At 53.2% G+C, this 18,538-nt stretch overlaps 1 protein-coding gene across 3 annotated transcripts in view; it reads left to right on the forward strand.

Annotated features, from left to right (window-relative positions):
- Positions 1-3,013: 3,013 nt before the first annotated feature.
- Positions 3,014-18,538, forward strand: part of SPSB1 (splA/ryanodine receptor domain and SOCS box containing 1) — a 61,001-nt gene continuing 45,476 nt past the window's right edge. For 2 of the 3 annotated variants that reach the window (XM_079144722.1, XM_079144721.1), the window contains exon 1: positions 3,014-3,222. The gene's annotated coding sequence lies outside the window, so the exon portion shown is untranslated. The remainder of the gene's footprint in view (positions 3,223-18,538) is intronic. The other variant, XM_079144723.1, reaches the window with a different exon arrangement.

The following is an 18,538-nucleotide window of genomic DNA, read 5'->3' on the forward strand; positions in this document are numbered from 1 at the left end:
GATAAATACCATGATCACAGACTCTTCCTTATTATTTTATTGGAAGTGTTTTTTGAAAAACTTTGCAATGATTATTGTCACAAGGGCCAAACTCATTTCTTTATTCATTTTCTAAAAACCATAGGAATTCTTTCCAAGTCTGCTTATCACTCAATATCTCATGTAAAGTGACTGAAACTTTGTCGTGAATCTTTTCCTTTATAATTAACAGTGTCTGATAGAGCTGTACTGCAATCTCACACTTTGCCAGCAGGTGTCACTGTCTAATAACATGCCACGCTGTGTAAAAACTACAGTGAAGTCTGACTCTGAATCAACTTATTTATTTGTGATGCTACAGGATCAAGACATATAAGATAAGAATTACTCCAGTTTACTTCATAAGATAAATATGTTTTATAGTATGGATGCATAGTGGGCCTGCATTTTATTAGTAGTTGCCTTTGTTCTTTGTATTCTAGTGAATCTTGCCATACTTCTGTGTTACAGATCCTACGCTATGCTAGGAAACTCTTATTTCAAAACCCTTTTATTTCATTCTAACACAACACCCTGTACATGCTGTGGTCAACTAATGTTTGTTGAATGACCACACACACACACACACACATACACACACCCAATCCTGTGAAACGTGTAGAACAATCCTACTGATAAGGAAACCAAACCTCTACAGGTTAAATACCTAGTTCAAGGTCACACAACTGGTGAGTTGCAGAACTGGGGTATGTAATAGGCTTGTCTAATTCTGAATCCTTTGCCCAGTCACTTAATCAGCAGAAGAGACTCAGAGAAGATGAACACCCGTAATCTTGTGAGGGCAGCAGGATTCTGCTGTAAGAACCCCAATGGTGTCCAAGTTATCTCTAGATTAGACCTAGAACCATCATTGGCAGTGTTATGATAAATTTCTAATAAGTTACCCTTGTTTTTCTAAGATTAAAGAAGTGAGCAAACTATATCCATTGCATCACTGGTGGGAGTGATGAAATGCATGTGGGAGTGGGGGCGGAGCTGGAGAAGTACTTCTGGGAGCCTGAGGCTCGTGCACCACTACTCATCCCTGCAGAACACACAGACCCCTGGTTTAAACTTGAATCAGACTTAAGATTCCTATGCTTATCAGCTAAAGTTACAATATTATGAAATTATGTATCTTTTCAACAAACAGTGTCAGCACCAATACAGGAGCTGATGAGTTGATGCCCCTTTCACACACATTGTCCTTCGGGATTGCTCAATGGTGCTCTGGGCCACAGTGGTTACTGCCGATGACTTGCTCTTTAGCATCCAGCTCCCCTACCAGGTGTCCTGTAGGAGAGGACTCACTCTCTAGGGGTTCCTCTGGGAAATTCAGGTCAGAAGAATCTAATTATCTGACTGGATCACAGCTGAGAGTTGAAGGTTGTTGCTGAAGGGAGTAGACAAGTAGAGACTTTCAGTGGTAACTGTTCTTTTCAGGGCCCACACACCTAAGCGGGGATTTTGAGCCCCAAATGACCCTGCTGCTCCAGTGGCATGAATTGTGCCCTAGCCTGCCTCAGAAGTTCTCCCTTGAGCTAAGAGGCTTGGTCTAAGGAAGTAACCCCTTAGGAAGCTGGAAGCACCATGATCCTGGTATGTGGCTACAGAGATGTTAACACCTGTTAAAGAACACACACTTCCTGCAGAGCACACCAATCATATCGTAGCTGTGATTTCTCCCCCGAGCGTGACATGAACAGCAGTTTTCCAATTGCTAAAGGGATTTGGGAATCATGCATTCTTTTAAATTGGAGGCACTGGGTTGCTTACAGTGGCTGCCCAACTGGATGGGCAACTTGAACCTAGAATGTCAAGGGAGAGGCCAGACTGCCCACTAAGACCCCCCCCCCCCCCCCCCCCCCCCCCCGTTGATAGCAGTCAGTAGAGCATCTGTTTTGGATCCAAAGCAAAGACTGATTTACAGCACAGTAAGGTGAAAAGACATCAAACTTTGGAATCTAACAGGGTCCAGTTGGGTCCCGACCTTTGCTCTGGCATACTTTGGCAGGTCACTGTCTCTCTCACCTTTACAGTGAGGGTAACGACAGCCCCGCCCTCACAGGTTTATGGCAAAGGTTAAACAACTCGGGAAATCTCATCACTTAGAGCAGCGTCTCTCTGCAACGCTTCCTCAATGGACACCGCACACAGTGAACTGGCGAGGCATGGGGAAATATAAGATTTTGCTCTTAATAGTTCTTTGTTTAGAATTTTCCTAGTCCCAAATAACTGCTCAATTAGGGAAAAGTGAAGGAGAATTCTTTTGATGAGCTAGAGCTTCAGGATACGCTATGTGAGGTCCTTAGAAATGCGGAGGCAACCACTCATTTATTCATTCATTCAACAAACACTCAGGGAGCACGGTTTGCTCTAAGCCGGGGGCAGATGCCCAGGTGCCTCGAGGTCTCCAAGTTCTGGGACCTGCACCGATATGGTGGGATAATGCGCTAGCTCGTTACCACTCACTCCCCTCTGTCCAGCCATTACGGAATTTAAACAGCGAGATTTCAGATGAGGCAAGAAAGGCCCTGTTCCCGAGGTTATGGAAACAACTCCTGCTTCCCCCCATTTTTTTAAAAAAACTTGTGAGCCCCAATTTCAAGGCCTGGCACTACCGCAGCTCTCCTGCTGTTGCAACCCAGGCCTCTCGCCAGGCCTTTCCCAAAGACGCCTCCAGAGGGACTGAAGCGCCGCGCGGGCAACACCAAGGCCGTCGCTCTGGACGCCAAGGCCGGAGGGTGGGGGGGTGGGCAGGGCCGCGGCCTCGAGCGGCCAAGGCGGCCTCCGGGAGGGGGCGGTCCAGCCAGCGCCGGGCACGTGACGCCCTCAGTCCCGGGCCCAGGCCCGCCCGCCGCGCCCGCGCGCCCAGACCGCGGCGCAGCGCTCAGCCCGGGGCCAGGCACAGGGCGGGGCGGGAGGCCCCGCCCACGCCCCGCCCTCGGGCCCGCCCACGGCGCTTTCCCCTTTTTTCACTTTAAAGCCATCCGTTGCTTTTTCGCCTCAGCACAGAAGTTGCGTTCGGGCGGCCAGCGCGCTCGCAGCAGGAACAGGCTCCAGGCGCTGGCGCCGGGGCCGCGGGGAAGAGGCGACTTCGCTCCCTGCGGCGGGCGCGGCCCGGGCGCCCCGAGCCTCCTGGGTCCCGGAGAGCGGCGGCGGCCTCCCGGCGCGCGGTAGGCAGCGCCCGACACCGAGGACCCGGTGGGTGGGCGCGCGGCCCGGGCACAGGAGACCGGGTGGGGGTGCGCTTGGGGATCGCGACACTGGGGTACCGAGGACCGGTGCGCGTCCGGGCTGGGGACCGGGCTGCGGGCGCGGGGAGCATGGCCACTCCCGCGCTGGCTCCCGGAGCCCTACTCTTGCCGCGGGTCCCGGGAGAGGGGGCCGGGCGCCGCCCAGCGCCGCTGCTGCTGCTGCGGCTGCAGGACCAGGCGGGTCGTGGTGGATCCCGGGTCCCACCGAGACTGGGAGAGGGTCCGGGCGGCAGCGGGAACCGTCGCGTCCCGGGATGGAGCCTCGGCAGCTGCAGACCAACAAGGGGTCTGGGGCGCGCGGCTGCCCCTTCCGACCTCTGTGTCGGGGCGCCCCAGGACCCCAGCTCCAGAGACACCCTGAGGCCGAGGAGGGGGCATGCGCCCGGCCCCTCCAGCACCGGGGTCCACGCGACCCCGCTCCGCTAAGTTAGTTTCGCTTTTCCCGCGTTCGGACCGGGATTTGCTTCGCGGACCAACTGACCCCTCCAAGCTCCCCCGCCCCGCTCGCAAGCGCCTACCCCGGGGAACCCGCGGGGCGACACCGGGACGGCGCCACCCGCCCCGCCGCGGTGGAGCCGGTGGAGCCGCGCGGCTTCTCCCGGCAACGAAGGGAGAGCCAAAGGGTTATGTCAGGAAATCGATGAAAACAAAGTCAAAAGCAGCCTGAGTCCCTGGTTGGAACCGCGGGATGGGTCACCCCAGCGCCAGGCGTGTGTGCGGGGACTTGTTACTTGTCCTGTTCAAGTGATGGAGGATGGCAGGAGCCCGAGATGATGACTGCGAATGGTGCCCATGAGGCTGCTGTTCTCCCAGGAAGTTGTGTGAGTGTGTGTGTGTGTGTGTGTGTGTGTGTGTGTGCGCGCGCGCGCGTGTGTCTGTATTGGGAGGAGCGTCCCTGAGTGTGTCTGAGTGGATGAGTGTATGTATGTGAGTGTGTCAGTGTATCTTCGTGTATGTGCGTCTCTGCGTTTTCCTGAGTGCCTCTAAGTGTAAGTGAGTTTGAGTCTGGGTGGGTCCATGAGCTTATTCCGGTGGCATAATATGTGGTTATGTGAGTATGTTGTGTCTGTGTGTCTGTGTCCATTGTGTTTCTGTGAGTGTGTGTGGCATGACTGTATCTTTTTAACCCTTTAGTACTGGGAATTGAATTTGGGAGTTGGGGGATTCTACTGAGGAAGGATCTAAGAAATTTTTTTTTTTTTAAAAGTTAAAAACGGGATATAAAGGAAGGACAAAGAATTAAAATAAATGACAGAATTTTTGTTACTGGGTATGGAACTTAGGGGGGCCTTACCATTGAGCCACATTCACCGCCCTTTTATTTTTTATTTTGAGACAGGGTCTCCAAATTGCTGAGGCTGATCTCAAACTTGAGATCCTCCTGCCTCAGCTTCCCAAGTTTCTGGGATTACAGGTGTGCACGCCACCATGCCTGGCAAGGAAATAAATTTTAATTCAGAAGTTCCACATTATTTTTCCAGGTTTGTCACTCCCAAAGCCAGTCTCTCTCCCAGGCCTATTACTCCCAAATTCCTGGGAAATCTGTAAATCTACCTGAGCAATTAACCCCCCTATAGATTGAGAGATGCAGTATTTTGTTGAGAAACCTCCAGTGTAGGGGACTTTCCAGTGCTACCCACTGGTCAGATAATGAAGACCACCTCACCCTGAGGATCCCGAGACTGACCAGTCCACTGTAAATCATCTCAGGATCAATAGACTGATATCAATCCTCCATATCTTCCCATGCCTTCCCTCATCAAGTTTTCTGTAAAAGAAGAGGTAGAAACCCCTAAAATGTGTCTCTCATCCTCCAGATGGCCTGCCTTCTCCCTTGGATGCATTTTCGTTGCTTTAGCTCCCAAGGCATCTCTCTCGAGAGCCTGTATTCTCCCTTGAATGAGTATCTGCTTCCCTAAATAGACCTCTGTCTATGTCCCTGACTGGCGTGTGCTGAAATTCTTTCTCATCATGTAAGGCAAGGACCCCTGCTGGTCCTGAGTCCAGTTCCCCCTTCTCTCAGGGACTCTTCTCCACAGACACCTCTTCTCCTGTGACATTGCCACTGAGGTACATCCCCAGACTGGCCTTGGACTTGTGATCCTTCTGGCTGCTGAGTAGCCAGAATTACAGGTGTGTGCCACCACGCCCCATGTGTGTCTGTGAATATGTCTGTGTGTGCATCTGTGTGTGCATATGAGTGAGGGACTGTGTGTGTGTGCACATGCGTGCCTGTGTGCGTGCAGGCGCTATGGTGACCCCACAGTGGTGCCACTGTTCCTGAGAGCTGCTTAGCTTGACTTTCCTTGCTTGGTTCTTGAAAGAGGCTGTGCTAGACCACCAGCAGCCCCCCACACACGGGGGAAGCCCCTGCTGGTGCCAAACAGGGAGGCCTTAGGCTCTTTTTCTGTTCCTTTCTCATCTTCTCTGCAAATGAACTGTTCAGTTTGGTGGTGAGTTGGCAGGGAGTGCTTCCTGAGTGAGTAATATTTAATTAAACACTCCAGCCGGTAGCATCAGAAACTGGTCATGAGTTGAGTTTTAACAGGTGTTCATGGTAAGAGTGCCATCCCACATGACTAAGGTTTGATGTCCTTGGAAGAATTTTCTGTCCGGGGGCAGGACGGCTGTGTGTGTGAGTGGGGCTTCATCCCTGGTTGTTGAGTGTGAGCAGAGCAGTAAGCCCAGAAGGAGGGAGTGGGGGCTGATTCTTCTTCTGTGCCCCGCACCTTCCTAACTTCTGCCTCTGGAAGGCAAAAGTTTCTAGATGAAGCACTAGTGGTATAGGTGGCAAGGAATTGTTGAGTTAGGGGAGCCGTACGTTACTTTAGGGGAGCTCTACATTTCTTACAGGCATCCAGTTAGGGCAACCTTTCCCTCCCAGTAGAAGCCCAGAGAGGTTGACACTTAACCAAATTGCACAGGCAGGGCTATGGACCCAGACTCCCGAGTTCTGGCTGTTGCTGGTGGTTACTGTCCCCAGCACTGAGGTCATGGGCCAGGCAGCTGCGAAGTGATGGACTGGATTAGGTCATTGGAGACACTCCTCCTCTTCTACTGCCTTTTTCTTCTGCAGCGAGCACTTTATCCAGTAGATGCGGGGTGGGTTGCAGACCTAGAGGTTTGGAATCTCCTCATGCAGTCACTTTACGGGTTCCTTTTCTTGCTGAGCCTTGCTAATGCCTTAGGAACGGAGCAAGGAGATGCAGTTGCACATTGGCCCCCAGCAGGGATCAAGGCCTTCGTGGGCTTCAGTGAGTCCTGGGGGAAGCCATGGGTCTTAGGAAGGAGTGGTCCTCTGCGCCCGGGTGGTGTCACTTTGGAGCTGGGTGAGGCTGTACTTGGGCTGTTCCAGAAGGGCTGGGCCAACCCTTCAGTGGTTTCTCGGGGCTGCTGTGTGAAACTCGCCCCTTGGAATCAGCACAGATGTTTAATTTCTCCCTGATCCTGGAGGCAGAGCTGCCGCATGCTCGCCCCTGCCCTTGGCCTGCCCTCTTCCTGCACCTACCATCTCCTCCCAGGTGGGTGGGAACTTGCTTGCAGATTTTTATTTCTTTAACATTCACATTTAGCAAAGCCATTGAATCTGTTTCATCTGGGGATTTTACACCAATTCTTCTCAAGACATAGGAGGTAACCAGTGTGTGAATCGATTTCTATTTTTGTTCTGTAAAGTTATCTGACAGAAGCACAGGTGTGCCTCCATCTGCCTAGGGGTGCGTAGGCCTTTCATTCCTCTCTGAGCCAGAGTGACACGATCCAGACCTAAGGGGACTTCCACTTTGGGTTCTCAATGCAGTGCCGTCCGCTTCTGTAGTTATGTCGCTCCCAGTCTAAGAGTCCTGCTCCCAGCCAGGTGCCAGGCACTGTGCTGCCAAGGGCTCTGATCTAAGAACCCCGGGCTCTGTGTTCTCCTTCTGTCCACCTTTTCCCAAGACAGCGAGTGACCTGGCCAAGGTCTCGCTGCCACTGAGTGGGGCAGCCCTGCCTTCCACCTTGAAGGTGAGGTTGACACCGAGCCCTCACAGAGGGAGGACTGTGGGACCCAATAGCTCATTGGGGGGGGGGGGGGGTCTGTCTCATTGCCACTGCCTGGAGCCTTTGGCAGTTCCCTGCTTGTTTTGTGTTGTTACGGTTCCATTCATTGCCCAACATTAAAAATGGTGAGTCTGGAGATCATGAGGGGTACCCCATCAGCAATTGGTATAAGCTGCCCAGAGTTCCCTGGAGAGATGGTTGGGACAGTCTGTCAAGGCATGGTCTGGAGGCCTGCCCTGGAGTCTGAGCCTTCTGCAGTGTGGCTTGGAGGTTCGTGGCAGGCCTGGGAGTCAGGGGATGTGGGAATGATCTGTCAACAAGCTCTGGGCTGGACCTCAACCCAAGCTGGTCCCTCTTGAATTTGCTGTGCAGGCGACAGGTGTCTGGAGGGGTCTGGGAGCCTCTGCCCCCTGGGAGCACCTCTTGGAAAGGAAGGAAACAGTGGATGATTTGGCTCCACAATGAAGGAAACTGGGATGTGAATCCCACCCTTGGATAAGGAATTTAGCTTCGCAGAGTTGGAGGGATCTACCTGTGGCCACCTGCAGCTGCTGGCTCTGCTTCCGGCCCCTCTGGTTGTTAAACCCACACCCTGTGTTGGGAGCTGCTACATCTTCCACTTGCTTTCTGGTCATCCCCTCTCCAGGGAACAAAGTGGCTTTGCCCTCGGGTCACCTCACCCTAAAGGCAAGACACAGCATGGGGAGGTGCACAGTACTTCCAAAGAACTTCGTGAGCTTTCTTTTTTTTTTTATTGGTGCACTATAATTGTACGTAATAGTGGGATTTTTGTGCTGCATCTGCACATGCTCACAACAGTGTGATGAGTCTCACTCCCCGGTTCTTCCCTTACCCTCTCCTCCCCTGATCTAGTGTTCTAGTTGATACGAGCAGGAACCCAGGAATGTGTGTGGGAATGGATATCGAGTGCGTGAACGTGAAGTCGGGTCAGGCTGAATTTATGGATGTTGAGGGTCTGCATTTAACGTTGCAGCCCAGGGAGGAAAGAATGAATCCCACCGTTTGGTGGACTGAAGAACATGGATCAAAAGATAACCCACCGTGCACGCGTGGGAGATGCCCGGTCTCCCTGGGTTTGGCCTCAAAGGCTTAGCAGATGAGAATGCTAGAGTGAATTTGGCACTTAAGCCCTACTGACCCCTGCCGGGAGGGTCCAGAAGAGCTCGGTTCACCAGTGCTCGAGAAATGAATCTGGGTGGGGAGGGAGGCCTGGCGTTTTTGAAGAGCTCTGTGATCTCTTTTCTGTATGCCAGACCTGATAGGGAACTGCAATCATTCAATTAGAAAACCGAAATGCAGTGGGAGTAATTGGATCCTGTAGTGATGGGGCCAAGTGGCGGCCCTCGCCCACCCGAGGCGAGGTGGACGGGATTAGTAATTACCTTCGCGGACAGCGCGGCAAGGCAGCAATCAGGAGTCTGGCTCCTGCAGACCTGGGGCGCTGGGGAGTTAATCATGGTGTTCCTGGAGGTGAGATAGACGGGAAGCCTGCCACCCATCTTCCCTGATCTGTATAAGCAGAAAACTTGCAGGGTGAGTCTGACTGAAACCCAGGAAAAGAGAGAATTGTGGCTCCTCAGTGAGTTCCCAGATCTGAGCCCGTGTGTAGACTCTCAGCTGCTGGATGACAGGGAGCCAGGTCCTTTTGAGTTGGGACCCAGCACCCTAACGAAAATTTATATTGTTGTCTTTCCCCGGCATACCTCAAAGGAACTGATGACCTTTTACCAGGGGGGACTATGCATGGGGAAAGTAAATCATCAGATTTTCTGGTACTACTGGACCCTGGCTCTGAGTTGACCTTGGTTCCAGGGACCAGAAATGTCACTGTGGTCCTCCAGCCAGAGACAGACATGGGGATCAGGTGATCAGGAGTCTTAGTGTAAGTCCAACTCACTGTGGGTCTAATGGGTCCACGAACATGGCCTGCGGTTGTTTTTTTGGTTTTTTTTTTTAGCTCCAGAATACACAAGGGATAGACATGCTTGGGCAACAGGCAGAATCCTAACACTGGTTTTCCAGTCTGTGGACTGAGGTCTACTGTGGAGGCAGAGGCCAAAGGAAGCCATCACTGCCTCTTCCACCTAGGGAGACAGTGCATCTGAAGCACTGTCACACCCCTGTTGGGACTGCAGAGATTAGTGCCACATCAAGGACTTGAGAGGTGCAAGGTGTGCCTCCTTCTGCAGCCCCATCCAGTCTGCCCATTTGACCTGTGCCAAAGACAGCAAATCCTGGAGAATGATGGTGGGTTACCTCGGGCCCGGCCCGGTGGTGGCTCCAACTGCAGTTGCCTTACCAGTGAACACATGGCCTGGTACCTGGTGTGCAGCTATTTTGATGCTGAAAATTTCTCCTTCTCCAGCCCTGTCCATGATGGCCGCCAGAAGCAGTTTGCTTTCAGCTGGCCAGGCCAGCAATACACCTGCACTGTCCTTCAGGGCTGTTTCAATTCTCCAGTGCTGTGCCGCCATTGAATCCACAGGAATCTTGCTCACCTTTCCCCTTCACAGGACATACTGGCCCATTACGTGGATGATGTTTTGCTGATTGAACCTACTAATTAAGAAATAAAAACCACTCCGCACTTATTGGTAAGGGATTTTCATGTCAGAAGATGGTCCTCTGGTGGTTCAGGGACCTTCTACCTGAGTGAAATTTCTAGGGGCCCAGTGGCATGGGGCACATTGAGAGATTCCTTCCAAGCTGAAGGATCAGTTGTTGCACTTGACCTCCTACCCCAACTGGGAATGAGGCCCCGTGCTAGTGGAGCTATTTGATTTTGAAGCCAGTTCATCCCTCCTTTGGATGGTACTCTAGCCTGTCCACTGACCCCACAAGCTGCTGGTTGTGAGTGGGGCCCAGAACAGGGGAAGGCCCTGTGGCAGGCCTGAGCCACTCTCCAGGCTCTGCCACTTGAGCCACTTGATCCAGCAGATCCAATGATGCTTGGAAAGCCGGTGGCAGACAGGTGAATCACAGCCCAGGCCTTTGAGATTTTGGAGCAAGGCCTAGCTATCATCCATGAGCAACTTCTCTTTGAGAGACAGAAGGTGCTAGTGGGCCTTGGTGGAAACAACCTTTGGCTGTGGGCCAAGTTACCTTCTGACCCAAGCTGCTCATTAGGAATGGGGCATTATCTGATGCAGCAAAGCATAAAGTTGGGTGTGCAAAGTGCACTCCCTTTTATTGGAAGTGCTGCGTACATGATGTGTCCTGAAGGCACAAGTAAGTTAGGCGAAGAGTGGCTCTAATGGCCAGGGTTCCCACTGCCTTTTGCTCCCCGCACTGTACCTAAGGGGGTCATGGTTCTGCTGGGAGGCCCCTGAAGGACAGGAGTGAAAGGAGGTCTTCCCAGTGGGCAGAACCCTGGGCAGTGAACCGACTGTGTACTTTGCTTGGGAGGAGAAATGGCCCAACATGTGTTTCTGCACTGATTCATGGGCTGTAGCCAGGGGTCTGACTTGGAGGGGATGCGATTGGAAAATCGGTTGCAATGAAGTCCTCTGTGAGTGGACGAAGGATACGAAGATAGTTGTGTCCCATGTGAATGTCCACCAAAAAGGTGACCTCAGTAGGTAAGGACCTTAATAATCAGGTGGATAAGGTGACCCATTCTGTGGATCCCAGGAAGCCTCCTTCCCCAACCTCCCCTGCCATCACCCAATGGGCTCATGAGCAAAGTGGCTCTAGTGGCAGGGAAGAAGTTGAGTGTGGGCTCAGCAGCATGCACTTCTAGTCACCATGGCCATTCTGTTAGAGCTCTGCTGAGTGCCTGTAGCAGAGACCAATGCTGAGCCCCAATATGGCACCGTTTCCTGGGATGATCAGCCAGCCACCAGGTGGTATATTGGTTGCACCCCTTCCATCATGTAGCAGGCAGCCTTTCATCCTTGCTGAACTAGGTTCTTGTCCCAAGAATGGATTTTCCTGTTCGCACGAGGTTCCTGCCAGTACTCCCATCTGCAGACTCACAGAAGTCCTTGTCCACTCTCGTGCGTGGTATTCTGCATGGCATTGCTTCACTTTACAGCCAAAGAAGTGTGGCACTGGGTTCATGATGCTCATGGGATTCATGGGTCTTACCATGTCCCTAGCAACTGGCTCAATAGAATGGTGGAATTTGAAAACATAGTTACAGTGACAAGTAGGTGGCAATACCTACAGCCCCTTGCGGGGCTGAGGCAGGCCATCCAAAAGGCTGATGTGCTCTGAGTCAGTGACCATCACGTGGTGCTGTTTGTCCCATAGCCAGAGTTCATGGGTCTGGGAAGTGAGGGTGGAGATGGGAGTGAACTGGCCATTACCCCTAGTGACCCACTAGCAACGTTTTTGCTTCCTGTTCCCATGATGTGTGCTCTGCTGGCCAGAGGTCTCTTCCAGAGACAGGAATGCTTCCACCAGGAGACACACAATGATTCCATTGAAGTGGGAGTTAAGACAGCCCTTCGACCTCCGTGTGCTCCTTGGGCCTCGAGTCAGCAGGTGGAGAGTCAGGGTGTGGAATGGGGTGACTGCTCCAGACCGCCAAGGGGAGTTGGACCCTTGCCCACAATGGAGGCAAGGAAGAGTGCCTCTGGCATACGGAGGTTCCTTGGGCATCTCTTAGCACTGCCAATCGTGTCCCATGATTCAGGTCAGTGGGAAATAACCCCCCAACCCAGGCAGCACTGTAGTGACTCAGAGCCTTCAGGAATGAGGGTTTGGGGTACCCAGTCAGGTCAAGATCATGACCTGTGGAGGCACCAGTAGCAGGGAAAGGGAATACAGAATGGGGAGAAGAAGGTGGCTGTAAGTCCCACTGCAGCCGGGGACCAGTTGCAGAGACCAGGGCTGTCGTGGCCCTGCGTACTTCTTCCTGCTTCTTTAAGGCTGTGTTGGTGTGTATGAAGGAAATCCTTTCCTCTCTTACCATTCCCATGTGACAGAAGATGTGGTGGTGATTCTGCTCAATCATGGTCACTTTCACATCCTAGTGTTTTGGTTAAGGTCATCAGGAGAGGTGTGGACACCGCTTACCTCCTCCTCTGGGTGTGTGGGACAGTCATGTCATGCTCAGTGGAACCATGGCCAGGCTCTTGTCTTTATTTGGAGAATAAATAGGTTTGAGGAGATGTGGTGGATGCCAACTGAGAAGGGGTGGACTTAGAATGGTTGATTTGAGGCATCAGTTTGACTGGACTAAGGGGTACCCAGTTGGCTGGTAAAGCATTAATTATTCTCAGTGCTTCAGTAGACCCTGAACCCAGCCCTCTTCTATTGAAATCCAGATAGTTTGGCATTTGATTAGGATGATTGGGCTACCTTAGGTGTGTCTGTGAGGGTGTTCCCAGAGGAGGTTGTGGGAGAGTGGAGGACTGAGTGGGCAAGACAGCCCTTAGTGTGGGTGGGTGGACACCATCCAGTCATCTAGGGGCCCAGGTAGAACAAAAAGATGGAGGAGTCTTATCTTCATCCGTTTCCTTTTATGATAACTAAACACCCAAGACTGGGTAATTTACAAATAGCAGAGGTTTATTTAGCTCGTGGTTCTGGAAGCTGGGAAATAAAAATTATGGTGACCTGCTGGCATCTGGTGAGGGCCTTCCTGCTGCATCCTAACATGGTGGAGGACATCACATGGCAAGAGAGAGCAAAGTGCTGCTTTGGATCTCTCCTCCTCCTCCTCCTCCTCTTTATAAAGCCACTAATGCCATGGGGCTCCACCCTCATGACCTCCCCTAACCCAAATGACCTCCAAAGGCCCTGGCTCCAAGTAGTGTTAACATGAATTTGGGGGTTAAGTTTCCAACATAAGCCCTTTGGGAAAACACTTCCAAACCATGGCAAAGGGTGTTCTGCTCTGTCTTCTGGAGCCAGCACACCCTTTTCTCATGTCCTTCGGTGTTAGAACTCCAGGTTCTCTGGCCTTTGGATTCTGGGGCTCACACAGTCCCATCTCCTTGCAACTCCCTGGCTCTTGAGCTCTTGGGCTTTCAGATTTAGACTGTGTTACGTTGTTGGTTTCCCTAGTTGGGAGACTTTCAGACATGGACTGGCCCATACTACTGGCTTCTCTGACTCTCCGGCCTGCAGACGGCCACTTGTGGGTCTTCTCGGCTTCCATATCATGAGCCAGTTCCCCCATTAAATCCTCTTTCATTTACCTCTCTGTCAGTCTCTCTGGAAAGCTGTCATGGAGACCTTAAGAATCTGGTGAGGAAACTGGAGCTGGAAGGATGGGAGAGGTGCCAGGGCACAGCCCTGACCTGCCAGTTGGGATGGGATCTGGAAGCATGTTGAGGTGGCGTGGGCAGGCTTGGGCAACTATTCAAATGTGAGGCGTAGAGAAGGGTGAAGCATTGCAGAGGTCTCTGAGGAGCTGGCTGGTTTAAAGGTCTTAGCGTCTGAAGACCCTGGAGTGAGGGCTGAGGAACTAGATACATAGAGGTGCTCTGAACCTGTCCTAAATGGAAGTGACCAAATGGACACATCCAGATGACAACTAGGCCTGTTGCTGGAGAGAGTCCTGGGCTAGAGACAGGTACTGGAACTTTCTTTCCAAGGAGGCCAATACTTCAGCAGAAGAGTATGTGACATGAGACAAGACAGCTCAGGGATGGAACCTCCTTGTTCTTGGCATTTTCCTCTGGAGCTAGGACAGAGCCCTTCTTAGCTCCATGTATAGGGAGAGGCCACCTCTGCCAGTTATGTGACACTCGTACCTGGTCTCTCAAGGTGGGTGCCATGGTGCCCTAGAGCCATCTGGGAAGGCCTCCCTTGGTTTACAGTTTTATGCTTTTCTTTCTCTCTCTCAAATTGTAGTAAAACACAAATAATATAAAATTTACCACCTTAACCATTTCCAAGTGTACAGTTCAGTGGCATTAAGCACCTCACATTGTTATATAACTATCACTACCAACCATCTCTAGAACTTTCTATCTTCCCAAACCAATACTCTGTCCCCACTGAACCCTGACTCCCCAGCCCCCTCCCCCAGCCTCTGACACCACCATCTTCTGCCCATGTGGACATATTTGTCTACACTGGGCCTCTCAGACATGTGGAGTCATGCAGTACCTGACCTTTGTGCACGACTCCTTGCACTTAGCACAGTGTCCTCCTTGTCCATCCGTGTTGTAGTACATGTCAGCTTTTCCTTTAGAAGGAAGGATACATTGCTTTTGCTTATCCACTCATCTGTTGATGGACACTTGGTCTCTTATGTTCCCCGCCCGCCCCGCAAGAGTGGCTTCATCTTGTGCTGTTAAGGACCTGCTGGGGAAATGGGCTTGTGGGAGCCAGTAGGGGCCTAGCAGCCACTTCAATGGTGGACACCCCGTGGCCCTTGGCCACTGAACCCCCAAATGTATTACTGGGTGAGAGGAGTAGCACCCCCACCACCCAGCCACCATCCAGCCTCCAATCCCAGGCCTCCGGAGTGTGGTTAGCACGTCTGGTCTCCACTTCCTCATGTCCCTGGCCCTGCTAGGCCTCTCCAGCAGCCCCTGTCACCAGAACTGCTCAGTGGCAGCCACTGAAGATCCGTGCACACTGTCCAGTCACTGCTCTTCTCAGCTCAACCACCCCTCTGCTGGCTGCTGTCCTCGCCCCTACCCCTCCTCTGCCCCTCTTTGCACTCTCAGCCCACCTTCCTCCTCGTGAGGGTCCTGCTCCTCCTGGTGGTCTCAGTCATCATCACCTGTGTTCTGCTGACCCCAACTCTGTCCCCAGTACAGATGTCCCCACCCAGCTCATTCTGTGCCCACCAGTCCAGCTTCCTCACCCTTTTCTGTGGGCTATCCTGTAAGCCCCTCTACAGTGTTCCCTGCTCTCAGTGACCCAGCCACATGCATGTCCTCTCCAAGCACCATGCAGGGTGTGGACACCAACAGGACAGTGGAGAGCAGACAGGGCCTATAGCCAGGGGCTCCCAGCCGGGCCCTGGGGAGAGTCCCTTGTGGGCTCAGGGGCCTTGCAGCTGGGCTGGGCTTCCTTTCCTGTGGTGTGGAGTGTCTGCCACCTCCTGGGGTGGCTTGGAGGTTTCAGGGAGGTGACGTGCATCAGCGCTGGCCACAGCGCACAGCTGCAGTGGGTGTTTGGGGCTCTGGCCCTCCCCAGGCCTCCCTCCCCATGGACTCGACGGCCAGGGTATCAGCCTCAGCTGGAATTTCCTCCACGCCCCTGTGGGAGGTCAGGGACTCCAAAGGAGCCTCCTCGGGAGCTGTTCTTGGACCCCTTATCGCTCATTCTTGCATTTAAACATTTACTGAGCACCTACTGTATGTAGTCAGTTTGCTGGGGCTGTGGAGACGAAGAGTGGAGTGGGATCTTGCTTTCAGAGATCAATCGGTTTATTAGGAGAGACAGGATCATTTCTGGTGACAGTGATGCCCAGAGTGAACTGGGGACATAGACAGGGAGACACTGGGGAGAGGAGAAGCAGATGAGCCTTCCTGGTGGAAGGATGGCAAGCGGGAAAGGTGAGCATGAACTTGTATGTGTGCTGAGGGAGGACAGGGAGACGGGAGGACCCCAAGCCCTCGGGGACATTCATGCCTCTGCAGGTAACGTGGAAGAGCATTAATGCTCGAGGAAGCTCCCTTGGGCATTTGGGGGCATGAAGGAATTCAGACAGCAGGCTGGGTCCCAGGGGGATGCTCCTGCAGGAGAGGGCCTGGGCCCTGGGGGCTCTGGAGGGTGGCCTTTGCCTTGACTCTACCCGGCAGTGCTAGGGACCTCTCAGACCATGGCTCATCACAGGCAGCTGCCTTCGCCCTTCCAAGCCTGCGGCCGTGAGTCCCGGGTCTCCCTCTGGTGGACCACTTCCAATGGCCGTTGCCTCGTTCTCTACTGTAAGTAGCCAGGCTTCTACCACGAAGAGAGTTTGGGACCCAGGGGAGTTGGTGTGGGGGGGTGGGGCACCAGTCTTCCTTTGTGACACCTTCTACCCTCCTGGCCCATTGCAGGGGAGGTAGAGATGGGAGAGGTGGACGGGCAGGCATCAGGTGCCTTGCCAGCCATGCCGGGTAGGCGGGACATGATAGTCACCATCGCAGGAAGAAGAGACGCCCAGGAGATCAGGGGGGGAGCAGAGGCAGCATCAAAGGGCTGGTCAGTCATTCAGGCATGGCACTGGGGTCCATCTCTAGTGGAACCGGGCACAGCAGACACCAGCCCAAGGTTGACATGTCAGGGCAGGTGCTGCTGTGTGGGCATGAAGTCTTCAAGGTGTCCATGGTACCCCAAGGTCAGGTGTCACCCCATTACGGATGTGAAATTTAGGACTAATTCGGGATCACCTGGTTACCCAGGGGAAGAGCCAGGAACCGCCACAGCCTGGCTCCTGGTGGACACCTTGACCAATCCCTGCCACAGAAAAGGAACAGGAAGAAATGAGTGGTTGAAGAGAGGGTCAGCAAGACACGTCACATTCAGCAGCCTGATGAACGGGATGGAGGGGACCGAGGAGTGGCCTGGGAGTGGGAGACTCCCGGAGTCTTCCCTGGGATTCGTGGATCACTGGAATGATTCTCTCTCAATCCCTCATTGAAGCCTGACGACTTTTTCTTGCCTTCTCCCCTGATGCGTGGTCAGCGTTTAGCCCAGGGGTCACTTCCCATCTCCTGGGAAGAGTCCTCGCCTTTATCAGGTGCTGCCAGGGCCTCAAGTGTTTGCTGTGTGCCAGGCACTTGCTTGACATCATCAGTGGGTTTCCCGTCCTCAAGCCCCGGGAGGCAGATGAAAAAAGTGAGCTTCAGAGACGCTGAAGCTGCAGGAGGTGGTGCGTGCTGGAAGGCCCGCCGGGCTTCCTGGTGACCACTGGACCCACCAGCATCACTGAGTGATGTTTCCCGTGTTCTGGGGACAGGTTGGGAGGCAGCCCAAGGCCCTCGGGGGACAGTGATCCAGCATGTGTATGCAGGAGGTGACGGCTAGCTGCCAGGGTGCTCTGGGCATGCGTGGGCACAGGGCCTTCAGGAGGATTCCTTTTGGCTGGGGGTTGCAGAGTTGGGGGCTGGAAGCCTGGCTGTCAGGAGGGGGACCTGGGAAGGCTGAGGGCTGTATCACAGGGGAGGTTTCAAATGCCAGGCCGGGGCTGTCAGTTAGAACAGGGTGGCCTTGCGTCCCTCCTCCACCATTTACCCTCCAAGTTGTTCCTGAGATGCATGGAGAATCTAGAGCGGTTTCTTCTCAATTCATCCGTGCTTCCTTGCATTTAAAGCTTGGTAACTAGAGGCCCCAGTCGGTGTTCCTTAGGAGACCCAAGTCCACTCCCTTGTCCTTTCCTCTGGCCCCTGAGGGGACTCTCCCAGGCAGATCTTTGATGTCTGCTTGGTGACTTGGCTGAAGGTCTGCCTGAGGCACCTGGTGTCTGGGTGGCGGTATTGCTCTGTTGCCCTGAATCTTTCCTTGCGGGTGGGTGTGGTGATGGACGCTTCCCACCGTGGGAAGGCCACAGAGGAAACAGCCTGTTAGATGGATCCCAGGAAGCCCCATGCGAACCAGAGATTTCAGCACAGGAGTCAGAAAGGTGGATCTCGCGAGAGACCAGGTGCTCCCGTCATGTGCTCGGGAGCATCTGTGTGTTTCTGGGAATCAGAACTGTGTTTCTGGATCCCTCTGAAGACCAGGGGCAGGAGGAGACCCAAGAGCGTTTCTCTTTGTACAGGGTCTTCTCTGATGACAAAGGTCGCCTGACGTCTGCAAAGCTCAGAGAAGCTATCCTGAGGCGCAGCATCGTCTGTGAACTGCTTGGAAGTGTCGGGGTTCCTCTGAAAAGACTTCCTCATCTTCGGGGAAATGTGATATCCAAGAAGAGATTCCCCCTCTCCGGTTTTATCCTGTTGGGCCAGTTTTGAGTAGCTTCACAGGGCCAGGTCCTTCTCTTGCCTCTGCCTCTTGCCCTCCAGGGTCCCTCAAAGCCAGTGTCCAGTCAACCCCAGCCCACACTCAGAGCTGGCTGGGTGGCTCAGGATGAGGTTTTTTTCTTGTTGTTGTTTTAAATTTCTTTTTTCCTTTTTCTTTTCTAAGTCCCTTCATCATTCAGCCTCTGTTCCCTGAATGCCGGCTCTGTCCTGGTTGTCACGGTGCCTCCTCTGAGAGAGATGCCCAGACGGGCTGACCCGGAGGCTGCGTCTGAGCCGAGTCCTCACCATGACTGGGTTCTTTCTTCCCCTGATGTGTCTTGCCACAGCTGAGGTTTTGCTCTGCTGTCAGTT

The sequence above is a fragment of the Sciurus vulgaris genome (assembly GCF_902686455.1).
Source record: "Sciurus vulgaris genome assembly, chromosome: 1".
NCBI classification, from domain to species: Eukaryota; Metazoa; Chordata; class Mammalia; order Rodentia; family Sciuridae; genus Sciurus; species Sciurus vulgaris.